Below are 18,597 nucleotides of genomic sequence, written 5' to 3'. Positions count from 1 at the left end.
TCTGCATGTCCAAATATTCGCATTTTGTACCTCATCATGGCATGTCGTAATTATGAATGTCAAGTCTGCATGTCCAAATATTCGCATTTTATACCTCATCATGGCATGTCGTAATTATGAATGTCAAGTCTGCATGTCCAAATATTCGCATTTTGTACCTCATCATGGCATGTCGTAATTAAGAATGTCAAGTCTGCATGTCCAAATTTTCGCATTTTGTACCTCATCATGGCATGTCGTAATTACGAATGTCAAGTCTGCATGTCCAAATTTTCGCATTTTGCATCTCATCATGGCATGTCGTAATTGCGAAAGGCATGTCGTAATTACAAATGTCATAGCTGAATTTTGGCAGGCATTCAACGCCATACCTGGCCTGTAGCATTGAAAACGCAGTCGCTTGTGGTTCGATACACGGCGAATGCCGTCAAATACATGACAAAAAGATAAATTCATTGACCTATCTTTCTAATGCTTACAGCAGCCTTCGCCGTGTAACGAAACACTAGCTCTGCATGGCAGGGCTGTGTGTTACCGGCGTTATACGGCCTCCCACACAGGTTTTGTCGTAACGTTGCTTAGATAGTCGTTCGAGGCGGGCGGCCGCAGGTCGCCGTTTACTGTCTCTTTTTTTCCAAGTAAACGGCGACCTGCGGCCGCCCGCCTCGAACGACTATCCAAGCAACATTACGATAACCTGTGCGGCCTCCCATCACAGCCGTATAACGCCGGTAACACACAGCCCTGCCAAGCAGAGCTATCGAACCACAATCGACTGCGTTTTCAATGCTACGGGCCAGGCTACGGGCGTTCATTTTGCACTGTGATGTGATCTCAACACGCGTGCTTTAGTAAAAAAGACGTGAGGAAAATGACTTTCTCCGGCGCACACGGTGAGGAATTTGCCTCGCGAGGCAAAAAATATCAAACAGGTTGGATATTTTGCTCAACACCTCGCCAGGACAAAAACTCACCAAAAATCGACCGCACACGAGGGTAAATTAGCTGAGCAAACAGAATCGAATTAAATTTTGCTCAGCTAATTTCTCTCGTGTGCGGCAGGCAAAACTAGCGTAGAAGAAAATGCGCTGTGTAACAAACCAAGGGTACTCAAGAAACAAACAAGGAAACAAATAAAAAACTAATAAACAAATAAACAAAATATTGACAAACATATAAAAAGCATACAAATACATAATAAATAATAAACACAGACATAAAAAGGTAAACAAACAAACAAACATACAATATCTTAGAACGTTGGATAAAAAACATACAAACAAATGTTCAGACAAATGTTTACTCATATATATATATATATATATATATATATATATATATATATATATATATATATATATATATATATATATATAATGTATGTGTGTGTGAGTGTGAGAGACAACGGGCATATTGAAAAAAATTGAATGATTGACTGTACAGCTCATGCAACTTATTAACATGCGACAGCAGTACCACTACTCCCTATACTCCCCCCCCCCCCCGTAGTGGTACTGCCGTCGCATGTTAATAAGTTGCATGAGCTGTTCAGTTAATCATTTCAATCTTTTTTCAATATGCCGTTGTCTCTCACACTCACACACACATACATTATATATATATATATATATATATATATATATATATATATATATATTATATATATATATATTTATATATATAAGTAAACATTTCTGTTTATTTGTTTGTATGTTTGTCAATATTTTGTTTGTTTGTTTATTTGTTTGCTTGTTTGTTTCCTGAGTACCCTGTGTAACAAACCAAAGCGACTGTGATCGGTTGATTCGGATTACTGTAGAAAGTTGTCAACTGTGGATTCGAAAGTTGAATATGAGAATAAATCATTATCATTATTATATTTGTTGATGGATTTTTAAAATTATTTAAATTTGTTCATTAATTTAAATTTTCTATCGAAAATCAATCACCACCACTGTAGGTTACATTTGGCCCCCACCGCACACCACGAATTGCTTCCTACGTCCCTGCTCATTAATTATCATCTACAGTTGTTTGCTTTGTTTGGTGTGGAATGGGTCTAGATAACATTTCGTTGTACTATTTTTAGCTTGCAAAAGCCATTCAATTGGCTCTGTATATCACGAGGAGAAAAGTGACTTTCTTTTCTTGGTACAATGATTGCATACAGATTTATTTATTATTTGTTATGCATAAAAGTAAAGAGGATTGCATAAAATACACTGGATTTTGCATGAACAGAGACAATGATTGATCAGTATATATATATATAGATAGATAGATAGATAGATAGATAGATAGATAGATATATACATATATATATATTATATATATATATATATATATATATATATATATATATATATATATATATATATATATATATATATATATATATATATATATATATATAATTGTGTGCTGGTATGGATAAATGATGCTGCAGTCTAACCTCCCAGACCCACCCCTAGCTTTGATAAAACTGTTCATTGCAAGTTTAGTTGCAACAGCATTATTTACTGTACTTATATTTCTTTTTTTTATGTATGTATAGTTGTAATTATGGAGAGAAACCATAAAGTCAATGCAGTTGGTGCTGTGAGACCAGCAAAATACAGGAAAGTCTACATGCCAAACATAAAGAGTTTAGTGGGCACAGATGTTGAAAATCTGATTTCGAGTTCACCTAGTCATACTAACTCTGGAAATACTGAGGTAGATTCTAGCACGGAGCCCAGCACATGCCATGTTACAGGCCCAGAGCAAACATCAAATGTTCATAATGAAGTTGGTCAGGAAGTAGCTGCCCGAGTAGAGAGTTCATCCCAATATACACAGGAATTTATACACAGTGCTGGATGTGTAGTGAGCTCAAGTCCACCTCATAGTAGAGATCACTCTGTAGACCAAAATTGTAATGGTGAGCAGGAGAGTTTGCATGGTGTAGATGCTGAATGCATTAGTTTGAGAGAAGCTACATCTGGAAATGACTGTAACCAATCTATAACTGAGAATATTGTGACAGGTGCATATGACATTCATTCGTGTGCAGATAATATGTTGGAAGAATTTCTTCAATCATTGGTTAACAGCCCCAGCCAGAATGAAAACCAGGATTGTTCAAATTCAGAGACTAACTACCAGAATGAAACTAATGTAACTATTGATGATAACAATGATGATGATGATGGTAATGTTGATGATGCATGCTGTTGATACTGTTGTTTTCAGTAACATACTCGCTGAGTTATTACACAATTAAGTGACTTGCTTACTCTCATTAGTTTACACTGCCTAGAGACCCATCCTGGTATTAAAAGTTTATTTCATTTTAGTAAATATTTTTCAGAACTTAAATCCCCTCTGGTGAAACACTACTTTTGTGCATTTTGTTTATCATCAGTGGAATGTAATCAGACTACATGCAGAAATAGTCTTTGTCTGCGGGATCTGACAGCTCCAAAAGCTAAATCATACTTTATTGAAATTCCAATAGAATATCAGATCAAAAATCTATTCTCACGACAATCATTTGTTGATAATTTGAAGCACAGATTCACACGGTACAAAAAACATGAAAATGGGCTGGAAGATATATATGATGGTAAAATATATCAAAGTCTGTCTGGTAACAATGGTCCACTTTCTGAAAAATACCCATATAATATATCATTTACCTGGAACACCGACGGAGTTCCAGTATTCAAGAGCTCTAAATTTTCTATTTGGCCGATGTATCTCGTCATCAACGAGCTGCCCCCAAAAGTTAGGAGGTTAAAAGAGAATATAATTTTTTCTGGGTTATGGTTTGGGGAAAATAAGCCCTTCATGCCATTGTTTACTAGCCCTCTCCTCAAAAGCCTGAAGAAACTTGAATCTGAAGGCATTGATGTTGAAATAAATGGGCAATGTATTAATGTTAAGGCATTTCTCATCTGTGGGACTGCTGACTTACCTGCAAAGAGTTTAGTTTTGAATTCTGTCCAATTCAACGGTTTCTATGGATGCCCCAATTGTTTACAAGAAGGGGAAACATATACCACACAAAAAGGCGGTCACATACACATATTTCCCTATGACAAGCTTGATCCAGTCGGGAAACCAAGAACTTCAGCCGAATCAGTACAGCATGCTCATGATGCTTTAACTTCTGGTACTCCAGTAAATGGTATAAAGGGCCCTTCATTTCTTATGGGATGTTTATATTATGATTATGTTAAAGGTACAGCAATAGATTACATGCATCAAGCCCTTCTTGGAATTACTAAAAAATTGCACACACTGTGGTTTTCACAAACATATTCTTCTGAGGAATTTTCATTGATTAATTGTCTTGATTTGATTGATCAACGCCTTGTAAGTATAAAACCTCCGTCACTAATTACTCGTATTCCACGGGCAGTAAGTTCACATTTCAAATACTGGAAGGCATCTGAATTGAGATCTTGGTTATTTTTCTATTCATTGCCAATTTTAGTTGATTTGTTACCACAACTTTATTATTACCATTATTCTAGTTTTGTAGAAGGCATGTTTATTCTTTGCCAAGAGAGTATTGTTGCAGAAGATATTGTAAAAGCAGAAATTTTGTTGAGGTATTTTGTGTTTATGTTTGGACCATTATACGACAACAACGTCTCACGTTGAATATGCATTCACTACTTCACTTACCACAATGTGTACAAGATCTTGGACCATTGTGTGCATATTCTTGTTTTCCATTTGAGGATATGAATGCTAGCATTTTAAAGTTGTTCCACGGCACACAATATGTTGATTTACAAATTGTAGGAGCATACAAAGTATACCCAAAATGATAGAGTCTGTAACAAGTAAGAAAGAATTAATGTTTCTACGCAAAATTTGTAAAAATGTGCTAACTACCCAATCAGGTACTGGGAAAAATGATGCTTGTGTCTGTACCATGGGACGGAGTTTCTCTAAAGTACTTGAGGACATAACCATGTTCAATGTCGTACAGCTTCTTGGTTGGCGACCAAAACAAATACATTTTTACAAAAGAATTTCTTTGCGAGGTGTCATATTTCACTCCTTGCAATATACCAGAGTAAAAGTTCGAAATTCATTCACTGTTAAGTACTTTGATAAAAAAACAAAATGTAGTTCGTTTTGGTTTGGTTAATTTCTATGGAGTACCTCAATGTTGGTGTAAAGATACCCAAACTTGTCATTGTAAAGATATCATTGCATTCATATCCAGGCTTGAACTGATTCCATCAACACTCCATGTTTACCCTTCTCATGATAATTTTCTCAATATAGCAGTTGCTCACATACATTCATGTAAGACATCTGATGTAATTGATGTTGTGAATGCAGAAGAAATACTATGTCTTTGTGTAAACGTATCTGTCAATAACACTCTTCACGTATGTGAATTTCCAAATACTGTAGAGTCTGATTAGATCCTTGCCTTCGATCCACAAATAAAGCAGACCAGCTGGTGTAAATCTTAATTTTACCCATAGAATGAAACTATACGATGATTAATACACAAAATGAAACACACTCATAAGAAGAAATAATTGTATAAATTTATGTAAGAAAAAAAGTGTTAATATAGCGCATGTACATGGATATATTGTATATAAGCTGACTGTTGTATCCTCCAGTAAATTTTGTGAATTTAACCAGTAAACTTGAAGCCAATAAACTTTTTTTTCACAAATAATGCCATCTTTTCATCTGCATTTTACCACCTGTTATCATCACACACTTCTTTAAAAGTGAGTACTATATGTTTTAAAATATCACACAAAAAGCCACAATGCACCAGTGCTCGCTGTCAACAATCTGTACATATAATGTCATTTCCTGCACACAAGCTGCACACTATGATGGCCTACTGCAGACAAGTTGGACACTTCAAGGCTTTCTGCACTGTAGCTGCACACTTTGATGGCCTGCTGCACACAAGCTGCACACTTCAAGGTCTGTTGTACACAAGCTGTACACATTTTACATTTGCCGCACACAAGGTGTACAGTATGGAGAATATTGCACAGAAGCTGCACAGTTTTGTCTTTTGCTGCATAGTTTCTGCACAGATTAACACTGTGCAGAAACTGTGCAGCTAGCTGCATTTTCCTGCACAGCCTCTCTTGCACAGCTTTCCTGTGCAGCACTAGTGCAGCAGCTCTACGGCAGAGGTGCCGCTAGTCTACAGCAGAGCTGCCGCACAGTTTCATTTTCATAAGGGGATGGATGGACAAACGCACTAACGAACGGATGGATGAATGGACGGACGCACGGATTGCACGGACGGAGCCCAATCTACCAGCAGCCCAGAATTCGTCTACAGCGACTCAAGTGATAGAAATTCAACAACTTAGGGAATTTCTGACACAGCAGATGTTTTTGGAGACTGCAGCACCTCCTACTGAGAAAACTATTCTCAAATCTCTAAAAAAGTAGTTATTCTGTCACACACACACACACACACACACACACACACACACACACACAACACACACATATATATGTACACAGAACAGCCACCCCCATACAAAACAAAAATTTAACATGCTTGAGTAAGTTATAGAGTGTTGTCCTTGTGCCAAGTTTAAGAAAAATCTGTTGAGGCATGTCTTAGTAATGGCTCTGGACATGAAAAAATATCACAAGACGGACGCACTCACGGACAGATGGATGGACAGACGCACTCACGGACGGATGGATGAATGGACGGACGCACGGATTGATACACTCATGCATGGACGGAGCCCAATCTACCAGCAGCCCAGAATTCGTCTACAGGGACTCAAGTGATAGAAATTCAACAACTTAGGGAATTTCTGACATAGCAGATGTTTTTGGAGACTGCAGCACCTCCTACTGAGAAAACTATTCTCAAATCTCTGAACACATCAGACAGATGGACGGATGCAAGCATGCACAGATGCGCTCATGTATGGATGGAGTCTGCAGGGGCTAAAATGATAGAAACTCAACAACTGGTTGGGGAATTTATGATATATCAGATGTTTTTGGAGACTGGGCACCTCCTACTGAGAAAACTACCAGGGTATTCTCAAATATCTAAAAAATGCAGTGATTCTGTCAGTTATACATTCATTTCACACACACACACACCCACACTCACACACATACAGTACATATACACTGAACAGCCAATCCCCATACAAAACAAAAATTTGACATGCTTGTGTAAGTTATAATGTTGTCCTTGTGCAAAGTTCAAGAGAAATCTGTTGAGGCATGTCTTAGTAATGGCTTTGGACATGAAAAAATATCACAAGACAGACGCACACACGGACAGATGGATGGACAGACGCACTGCACGGACTGATGGATGGACGGACGGACGGACGTATTGATGCACTCATGTATGGATGGAGCCCAATCTATTAGCACCCCAGATTTCATCTGCAGGGACTTAAATGATAGAAATTCAACAACTGGTTGGGGAATTTATGATTTTAGTAGATGTGTTTGGAGACTGGACACCACTTCTGAGAAAGCTTTCATAAATCTCTCAAAAATGCAGTGATTCTGCAGTTACACATACATACCGGTATATAGACCAGCATAATTCTCATATTTCCTGTTAGGGAATTAAAACTATGTGCCAGCTTATATCATTAACCCTTTCCCTGCCAAGTTCATATTTTACCATCAGGTCAAGTTTGTTAAAACTAGTGAAGCATGATATGTCCCATTTGGTGCATGTTGACAGAAAAATTGAACATTTGAAGGCCCCTGAAATCACAGATGCTGTAAACATGATTTTTTATGGACTAAAGCTATTGCAACAGATCAAGCCAAATGGGTGGAAATACGTATGGTTTTGGCTCAATACCGCTTTTCACTGAGTTGGCTGATTTGGAAGTGATATTGTCTGGCAGGGAAAGGGTAAGTCAGAGACAATAACATTGGAAGTGGACCAGCTTTCATCAGGATTTGGTGACAGTAAGATTTTAAGATAGGTCATTTCGTATTAATTTAAAAGATTTCTTTACAGATTTGAGTGTACGTTTAAACCCATATGTTATGATCACTCTGCCACTTGATGTTTTGATCAGGGCTAATACTGATGATGAAGTTGTGATGAAGCTGTTGTAGCTAGCCTTGCTGCTCAAGTTCTGAAGCTGTACATTTGGCAGTAGTGGTTGTGGATCATTGCAGGGCAACACAGCACATCAGATACATGGTTGGATGCGACTGTACAGTTTGGTGAATGCCATGGGTGGAGGGTCTTGTTGATAGTACACAAATACTCTGTACACACAGAGCTATTAGTGTCAGAAATTTGCATGACGCAGGCTGCATGGAAATGGATTAGCCTTCACATCTGTCAGGAACTTGAAGATACATTGAAGTCATTCTCATCTGTTACAATTATTCGGTCTTAACGACATCAGTCTTGAACGGTTAAGCAGCATGAGCCCAGTAATTGTAATTGCAATGGAGGAGTGTACGAACTTTGAGGCCATTGGATAAACAGCTTTAGAATTCATGGTGTGTAGTATACATGTAGCTCTTGATGCATTGATGTCCTTGTAAGCAGGCTTGAAGATGTAAGTATCCTGTTGAAGTAGTCTGTAAGTTGACTGGTAAGGCAGTTGTCGGGTGATCAATGTTCTGGTGGTTGATTTTAATTCTGGGAGTCCCATCTGGACAGTTGCTCAGTAAGAGTCAGTGTGCGAAATTAACGTCGGTCCGACGGTCCGAGACCGACAGATTTCTCGTCGGGCCGAAAGTTTTTAGCAACATGTCGGTCCTTATGACCGACTGAAATTTGGAATAAATGATGAAAATTTCTCCGTCAAGACCTGTAACAGATGCAGATGATGACTGACTCTGAATCATGTGATTCAGACTTGAATGTCATGCACCTATGTTTTCCACCGTGGGAGTGCGGGGCAACAGGGGATATTGATCGCACTTCGTGTCCTGGTAGTGGGGAATTTGATCTCTATTGTACGCCAGACCGGGGGTGGGGGGAGCTGACAATGTCGCAACATAATAATTTTTTGTCTTGCGACTTTTTACATTTAAGAAGAGTCTAATCCCTCCGATCGACTCGCATAGCACGGTGCAGCTGATTACTTCAGATCAGTATGAATTACGTCCGTGCATGCAGATTCTAGCAATGATGGATTGATTTTGGTGCAACAATGTAACACAATATTATAATAATACTCGTCTAGTGAGTGTAACCCTGGTAATGTTAGCATATCTGTGTCATATGATAACAACACCCAGTATGATCACTAGTTCCACACTTTAAGTGTTCGGAATTTACATGTACACAAATGTACATAATACAGCCCTTCATTTTATCAAACTGACTCCGTTTTCTTTGCTTTGATTTTCCATTGAAGCGTTCAAAACATAAAAGGTTCATAGAAGAGTTTAAGACAAAAACTACTACGAGAACAGTGCTGTTGACTAAACATATTTGGTTTTGAACCTGGAGGTATTTTTTACCTCTATGGTTTTGAACTACGCCCGACACAAGGACCAGATGTTACTCGACAGCTGTGCAGTCGACAGTCAAATTCAAGTTTCGCTGCGTTTAATTGTGGACCGCTAGAACATCTTGCTTGCTCGTTGGTCTTTAAGCAAATTTCACGAGGCCGACTGTTACCACGATATATCATGATAACAAGTGTACATTTATAAAACAGAGCGCCTTATCATCAACAGTTTTGTTGAGTTGCATGATCCGTCGTGTATACTCTCAGAGGTCGAGAGTAGGGCTTCAAATTGTTGCGATGTATACCGTTTTACGACAGACAGGCAAAACTCACCGTCCTGGACCGTACGCCTAAATGTCGCAAAAAATTACGTCTTTTAAAATTTTACGGTATCATTAACTGATCTTGTCGATGGTTTTCAGCAGTATCGAGAGTCTGTCAAACTTTTCAGAGTCATTTTAATAACTAAGCTTTCAAAGGGCGATGAGACCCAGCAATCGCTCAGGCAAAACTTTTCGATCAGAAAATATGCATTCATTTCCGCGAGTGGCGACGTGTGCCATTCATGTTGTCTGCAATTTCTATAATCGAGAAAAAGTTACGATACTTGTCCTTTTTATTAAAAGTATAACTTCATCTGTTTCTTTATGAATGCAACAGAGGCCACATTTAAATTTATTTATTTTTTGAAAAAAATTTAAAGTAATCCATACGTCATATCAAAATACATACCAAGTATTTTCTCCCTTCTGTTTTACATTACAATAAAAAGTCGTAGTGATCAATGTTTGCATAAAAAAATTATTCATACACTCCCCTTACTCATGACTGTTTTCAGGGTACTAAGCTATTCACTCACTCTTCTACCACTTGCTTTGGCTAATTTCAGAAGTGATTTTCAGCTCTCCAACCATTTTCAAATCACAATATCACATGCCCTGGTGTAGTGTACGATAGGGCTGTTCACAGTTTACGTCACTGTTCTCTCATTGATATGCAAAAATAAATATTTTTCCGCATTTTTAGATATTACGCTTTTGAAAATTGCGCATGCAAAATCGACGAAAAAGAATCTTAGTAGGCAACTGCTAGTGTAACAATGAATACTAAAGGCATATTCACGATTCAGAGTACAAGCTGCAAAAACGGCCGTGTATGCAACATTGATAAATTTGTCCGCATTTCAAGCTGCGTGTCCGATGTCGCGCTCGTACAGCTATATTTAGTAAAAAAACCTGTAACCGTGAACAGCGCTATTGTACACAGCAATGTAGAGAACACCATCCCCATAGAAAGTCATGAGAGACAAACTTTCTCGCTTTCATCAGCCACATGTAGCCAGTGCATGAGCCTGTATTCCCCGGCCCCTGGGTGTTTGACATCATTTTATAGTCCGAGAGTGGGGGATTTGACATGGCTAGAAAAAATGTCGAATTCTCCTGTTAGTCCCATAGTCCCCCCTCCCCTGTGGTGGAAACATTGATAAATGTGTGTGCATGACAGTGAGGAAGATGAGGGCTGTGATCTTTTTCAGATTCCAGATCATGTAGATGAATGATTCATTCACTCACACTATTCTGCAATCTATGTGAACAATAGTCCTTTTGAGTGAATACTTACTGACTCTATTGATAAAAGGACATGAAAAATCAAATATTACAACATTCAAAAGCATAGTATTGGTGGAGAAGTTGACTTTCATGGTCGTTAACAACCGCCTTTATTGAGGACCGGCAGTTTTCTGTAAGGACCTGAAGCTTTGGATTGGTGCAGGTCCTTATGACCTGAAGCTATTTTCTCTTAATTTCGCACACTGGTAAGAGTACATGCTTTCAACAAAGATTATCCAAATAAATGTTGCTATCACAGAGCACGGCATCAGCAAGTATTATTGTTAAAGTCATGTGCTTAATTGTCAGGTGAACATTATCTACCGTATCATTAGCTTAACAACTTGCCCATTTGATCAAGAAACAACAAGTGGCAGAGTGATAAATATCAAGATTTTAATTGATCTTACAAATGTTTTACAGTGTGATGTGTTTTCCTTGCTGCAAAGAAAAATATTCATTTTACAGTAATGCATTACAAATCAATTGGCAACGAGATGGACACTATCTGATAGAGTGACAAAAAATAAAATGTCTTGCCTGTATGTGAAAAATCATCCTCTAGGGTGGTACCCACTGCAGCACAGGTGCATGTGGCATCAGTGAAGAGTTGGAAATGAAGTCCCAGGGTCCAGTCGGCTTTGAGAAGTTTGGCAAAGTCATTCCAGGAAGGGAGGGAAAGTCACACCACCATTAGCCATCCCGTTGGAAGTCATCAAGTAGCATGGTGGACCAGCAGAGCCGCACTACTGGTCGTATCACGAAACAAAGGAAAACCGTCTTGCGGAGGTGTGTTTCCAGCACGACACTCTGGCACAACCGTTTTGCCTAAGTCCCATAAATACCATAGTTTGTAGTGTCCAGTACAACAACAAGGAATGCCATCTCCTTACATAAATTGTTGTCTTAAAAGTGTTCTTCAGATGTCTTCCTTGTGTCTTCGTCTTGGCTGTCTTCCTTCACTTCTGCTTCCTGAGTGCTCCATCTAACAGCAAGGCACAAATAATAACAGCATAAAAGTTCAGTGAAGCAATCTTGCAAATATGTGTTATTTCAGTACAAAATGATTATTAAAATCATGTACAGTCTTGCTCACTTAATGAGCAAGATATTACTGTTAATATTATTACGTGGCAAGTAAATGGAATGCAGCAAACTGAAATCAATACCATATACTGAAATAATGATACTGGTACTAAAATTATGACTACATTCAAGTCCTACAGAAAGTTATCTACATTTATCAATTTTGAAAGAAAAACTTTTTATCCTTTTTCTCAGGCCTTAAAGTGCACATACAACGGGTTAAATTTCATTTGAATCACTGATTATACTAGATCAAAGTATTTCCAACAAGTTCTGTTACATTTGGCAAGTCCTTCATTCATTGCAAATCAACAGCTGGAGTATACATGGACGTTTTTGAAATATCAATTATGCAGTCCTTACTAACAATAAGAAATGATATTCATTGTAGTATTCATTGATTAAAGGTATACAGTCACCCGTAATCTAAATATGCCCACATATGGTCAAAGGGGTGTTCCTTGGTATTCAAAATGCCCATGTGAGGGCGCTGTTTTTAAAAAGCGGCCACCAGCATAAAATCTGTGATTGGTTAGATTTTCTCTTTCCATGGTAACTGTGGCAAAATTGGAACAGGACTTGTAACTGTTAATGATATATATTCACTATTTTCTTTTCATACTCAGTTGCCAGTTCTCTGTGTTTGTTGTAACGTTGCTGACAGCAGTTCTAATGTATTGAAGGTGATAAAAAATCTGTAAAGACTCTTACTATCAAACTTTCTGGTCAATTTTTAAACCTGACCATATCAAATAAAGTTACTTCGGTATCCATGTTGCTGTACGCCCACTAAATATTTATCGACTGTGGAGCAGCTCTACATATCTTTCAAGATAAATTTGTTAGACTGCTTTTGTTTTAACAAATTTCAAATCCATATTTGCTCAAAATCAATTTTTTATATTAGTTTAAATTAAAAAGTTCACGATGTCTGAAAATTTTTTCTGTCAAATGGCTGCAAGGCCATCTGATTTAAGCTAATTGAGTTGCAAACTGACACATGTTTGCATACCGTTGGATATTGTCAAAAATCAAAAGTATCTGCTGTTAATGAATGCACTTAGCTTAGTCTTGCTAAACACTGCCTCTGGGAAAAAGTTGACAAATGTGTAAAATACCTAGTCGAATTTTATCCATGCTCTTCTGAACAGCATCTGTGGAAATTTTCTGCATCTCTACATTTCTTCTCCTTCACTGGGATGGTTGTTCTTGGTTCCTGAAAAAAAGGAAAAAACAGCCAAGAGTTATACATGTATAAAAACTGTCAAACTATCAGGGTAAAATTGAATGGAAGTTAACAAAATCATTGCAAATGGTACTTTAAATGGTTAATTTTACAAATTCAAAGGCAGGAGAGTTCTGTAACAATTACAAAAGGTTTTTCAGGTGGTTTACATTTGGAAGATCAGGACACATTAACTTTGCAATAAACACCAAAATTATTTCAAATTGACATTTTAAACTGTGGAAACAAAGTGCATTAGAGTTTTGTGAAACAGAAGTCACTTGCAACTAACAGCATTACAAAACAATTATAGCCTTGGAAATTTGGTGTGTTGGAGTATAAAAAACATGAATTGATGCATAATGAGCCAAACTTTCCTCTAATGAACAGGCAGAAAAGAATTTTATGGAATATGAACAAGCGACCTAATGGCCGATATAGCTCCGCTGTGTTTATTTAGAGAATAACTAGTTTTGACACACGTTGATGAAGAAGGTGGAAATGTTTGACAGGTCATTTCAATGGCCAGAAAAAAGTAGTTAAAATAGCTGCAAAAATACACAATTAAAGATTTCATCCTAATTAGAATATATCACATTGGATCATCCCTGAGAAAATGTTAACCAAAGCTATGTGATGAGTAGTTTTTTGAGAATGAAATTTTCTGACCAAAAATTGCAAAAATTGCCCCCAAAAATAAAAATTGCAGATTTCACCATAATTTCAATATATCATATACTAAAATAATCCCTTGGAACCTGTATACCAAATATCAAAGCTATCGACTTGCAGTTTTTGAGAAACAAATTTTTTGACCAAAAATGGCAAAAATTGCCCCAAAAATACAAATTTACAGATTTCACCATAATTTCAATATATCACATTTAGTTCATCTGTAGGAACCTGCATATCAAATTTCAAAGCTATCAGACCAGTACTTTTTGAGAAACATATTTTTTGACCAAAAATGGAAAAATTGCCCCAAAATACCTGTGTATCAAATTTCAAAGCTATTAGACGAGTACTATTTGAGAAACACATTTTTTGACCAAAATGGCAAAAATTGCCCCAAGAAATTCAAAATTGCAGATTTCATCGTAATTTTGATAAATATTATTTAGTTCATCTATAGGAACCTACTTACTGAATTTCAAAGCTATCAGATGAGTAGTTTTGGAAACAAACATTTTTTGACTAAAAATGGCAAAAATTGCCCCAAAAATACAAAATTACAGATTTCATCAGAAATTCAATACATATTACTAAGTTTATCTGTAGAAACCTGTATACCAAATTTCAAAGCTATTAGACAAGTACTTTTTGAGAAACACATTTTTTGACCAAAATGGCAAAATTGCCTTTAAAATGCAAATTTGCATATTTCTGCACAATTTGAACAAATCTGAAATAGATCATCCCTAGGGACCTATGTACCAAATATCAAAGCTGTTTGACCAGTAGTTTTGAAGAAGAAGATTTTAAAGATTTTTTGACCAAAACTGACAAAATTGCCTTAAAAATACAAATATGCAAATTTCACCATGACTTGAACAATCTAACTGAGGTCAACCTAAGTAAACTGCATACCAAATTTCAAAGCAATTGGACAAGCGCTTTCAGAGAAGAAGATTTTCTTACCAAAAACAGTAAAAAATGCCCAAAAAATACAAATAGTCAAATTTTGCCACGATTTGAACAAACTTAAGTGAGGTCACCCCAAGTGAACTGCATATAAAATGTCAAAGCAATCGGACTTGCGGTTTCAGAGGAGGAGGCAATTGTTGACGGATGCCGGACGCTGGACAATGCCGGACGACGATGGAAAATCAACCTATTGGTAAGCTCCGGGTTGCTGAGAGAGGAGCTAAAAGAGAAAGAAATTAGAGGCTGTATTTGATATTTGGTCCCCACTATAACCTTAATTTGCTGATACACCAAAAACCCTTGATTTGAAATGACATAAATGACATAAATATGCATAATTTATTATGAGACCCAATGTCAGAACCAAATCTCTCCATATTATCTAATAGGGGGAGACATTATCCCCTTGTAAGAGAACCAGGAGGAAACATGGCATTTTGAAAGACACTGTTTTGAGATGTTATTGATTCAGAAATATCAGATGAATGTACAGCTGTCCAATGCTGGTAGATATATCATGGCGTAAAACAGACTTAGTGATACAGTGATCAGTGTACGTACAATCATCACTTTGTAAACCAAATCAACAAGGGCCGTGAACTGAAAATAACCAACAGAATACAGTTGTAGTCAACATTGTATTCCCAAACTAGATTAACCCTTTTCCTGCCAGACAGTATCACTTCTCAGTCAGCCAACTCAGTGAAAAGCAGTATTGAGCCAAAACCATGCACATCTCCACCCATTTGGCTTGGTCTGTACCAACAGCTTTAGTCCATAAAGATCATGTTTACAATAACTGTGATTTCAGGGGCCTTCAAATGTTCAATTTTTTGTTAAAATGCACCAAATGGGAAGTGACAGTAAAGTGGTGTATGGGAGATACGTGAAATTCTCGCAACTTTTCAAAGGTTTTTAGACACCAATGCTGATAGGTTTAGACATGCAATTAGTAAACTAAAGACACTAGTTTTTGCAAAAGGCCATTTATCTATTTTTTTGCATATACGTAACAGAGGAAATGTACATGATCCTCAAAGAGAAGTACCATCTAAGTTGGTTATCTCAAGCTTTCAAAGAGCAATGAATATGTAGCTCCTGCATACATTCATAATCAATGAAAGTAACAGTCAAAAATTAGATCAACTGTTAATGAATAAATTACTTTACATTTCCTTTGGGGAAAAAAGTTGATAAATATTTACCTTCTGAACAGCATCTGAGGGAATTTTCTGCATCTCTTCATTTCTTCTCCTTCATTTCTTCTCCTGGTTGTACGTGGTGCCTGAAAAAAGGGAAAACAGATGGAAGTTACATATACATCGTAACTATTAACCTGTCAAAGCAAATATGAATAAAAATTTAACAAAATCATTGCAAATTGTTTTGTTAAATGGTTACTCTTACAAGGTCAAAGGCAGGAGAGTTTTGTAACAATTACCAAAGGTTTTTCAAATGGTTATTTTTGGAAAATCAGGTCAGTTAATTTTGTATTAATTACCAAATGTTTTTCAAATTGACATTTTCAATTTAAGGGAAAAAAGGCAGTAGAGTGTTGTAATACAGAAGTCACTGGCAACTTACAGCATTACAAAACAACTACATTATAGCCTTGGAAATTTAGTGTGTTAAAGTACACAAACATGAAATATCTTTCAAAATGAATGGGCAGATAAGAATTAAATAGAACACAAAGAAATAAGAAAGATACTCCCCAGCAGAAAGTCTTCCAGTAGTGCTGTTCTTCTCTTGAAATTTCTTCATTACTCAATGGCAGTGCTCCAAGCTGAATGTCAAAATCAATAACAAGTGTAATATTTGTTAATAGGATGTTGAAGTATATGGGGTCTCCATGTGTTCTGTAAACACATTGACATCTCCAGTCTTTTCTTCATAGTGCACGATTGTGTGAACCCTATTTGAACTAATTCCCCTTTAAAGTAAACGTGGGCTATATCCCCCTCTACGACAAGATATTGAGATATTGATATACAGACTGTGTTGATAGTGACATTCTGTACCATGATTGCTGCCTGTGATGTAGCATCACATAGGGGTACTTGATTGAACCCACTCTCTGCCTAGCCATGGTAAAATGACAAAACTAGCTTCCAATCTGCAGAAAGTTGTGTGAATACTGAAAGACAAGAGTTTGCCTCCTGATTGCAAAACTGAACCTATAAGAATGAAGTGTGAATGATTTGTGTGAGCTTTCCATATATTTTTAAACATTTAGAGCTAGAAAAGGGCAAGAAACTAGAGCCTCTCTTTAATTTGATATTTGTTCCTGACTATTGCAGGTTTATAACAATTTTAAAAAGTGGTTTAGATCATCCCTAAGAACCTTCATATTTAATTACAAAACAATTGAACAAGCAATTTCAGAGAAGAATAGTTAACGCGGTTGGAATTAATTTGGGAGAATAGAATATTGTGGTAATGTTGGTTTAAACTTATCTACTTTCATTTTTTTTGCAATTCAGTTATTTTACGGGCGATTTGTAACATTGCAACTTTCAGCTGTAGGGCACCTAACAATTTTGATAAATTTGAACAATTAAAAGATCCTATTCTCCGAAAGTAGTTCCAATTGTGTAATTTTTTGATCAAAGAAAGGAAAACGCCAAAACATACAAATATGCAAATTTCATCACAATTTGAATAAACTAAACTAAGTTTACCCCTGCAACATGCATACCAATTTCAAAGCTATCAGACAAGCGGTTTTGGAGATTTTCTGACCAAGAAACGGAAAACTTGCCCCAACAACATATATACAACAAGTCATCGCTGATGACACAGTCCCCGCTAGATTATGGTGTTTGAATTACTGTGATTGAATTACATGCTTGGTAGTTTCATTACAAGGGAGAGGGATGAATTTGTTAAATGTTGGGAAATAACATGATAGTGGTCAGTGAAGGTCATGTTTGTGTACTTGGGACAGTAAAGTTATGGCTGTTGGTGTTTTCCATGGCAAGATCAATACATATAGTTACATATATTTAATTAACGATGTCCATAAACTGCAGCAGCCATATTTGATTGCATTACACAATTAATTGACACGCACATGCACACTAAAATACAATGTTTGTGTGCCAAGTTTGAACGAAATCTGTTCAGGGATTATAGTTATGGTTCAAAATCATGAAAAAGTCACAATAAAATACTGCCCGGTGGACATATTGGATTGTATCATCGAATAAATAGATGTGCATGTATATGCCATATAGTACTTTTTCTGTGTACCAACATTGAATGAAATCAGTTCAGAGATAGTTGAGGTATGGCTCAAAAATATTAAAAATTCACAACAAAATGGCCACTCGGTGGCCATATTGGATCATATCACGAAATAAATTGACCTGCATATGTCTGCCACAGTACTTTATCCTTGCACACAGTTTGAAAAAATGCGGCTTAGGGGTGACAGAGAAACTGCTGCTGATGGAAAGATGCATGGAAACAGGACCCAATCTACAAGTCTCCGCCGACTGAGCTGAGTCCGCAGGGACTAAAAATGTTCTTAAATTGAAGAAATCTGACTGAGTTCAACCTTAGGATCATG

Source organism: Ptychodera flava, chromosome 6, assembly GCF_041260155.1.
Source record: "Ptychodera flava strain L36383 chromosome 6, AS_Pfla_20210202, whole genome shotgun sequence".
In the NCBI taxonomy this organism is placed as follows: domain Eukaryota; kingdom Metazoa; phylum Hemichordata; class Enteropneusta; family Ptychoderidae; genus Ptychodera; species Ptychodera flava.
This window is presented reverse-complemented; position numbering follows the sequence as displayed.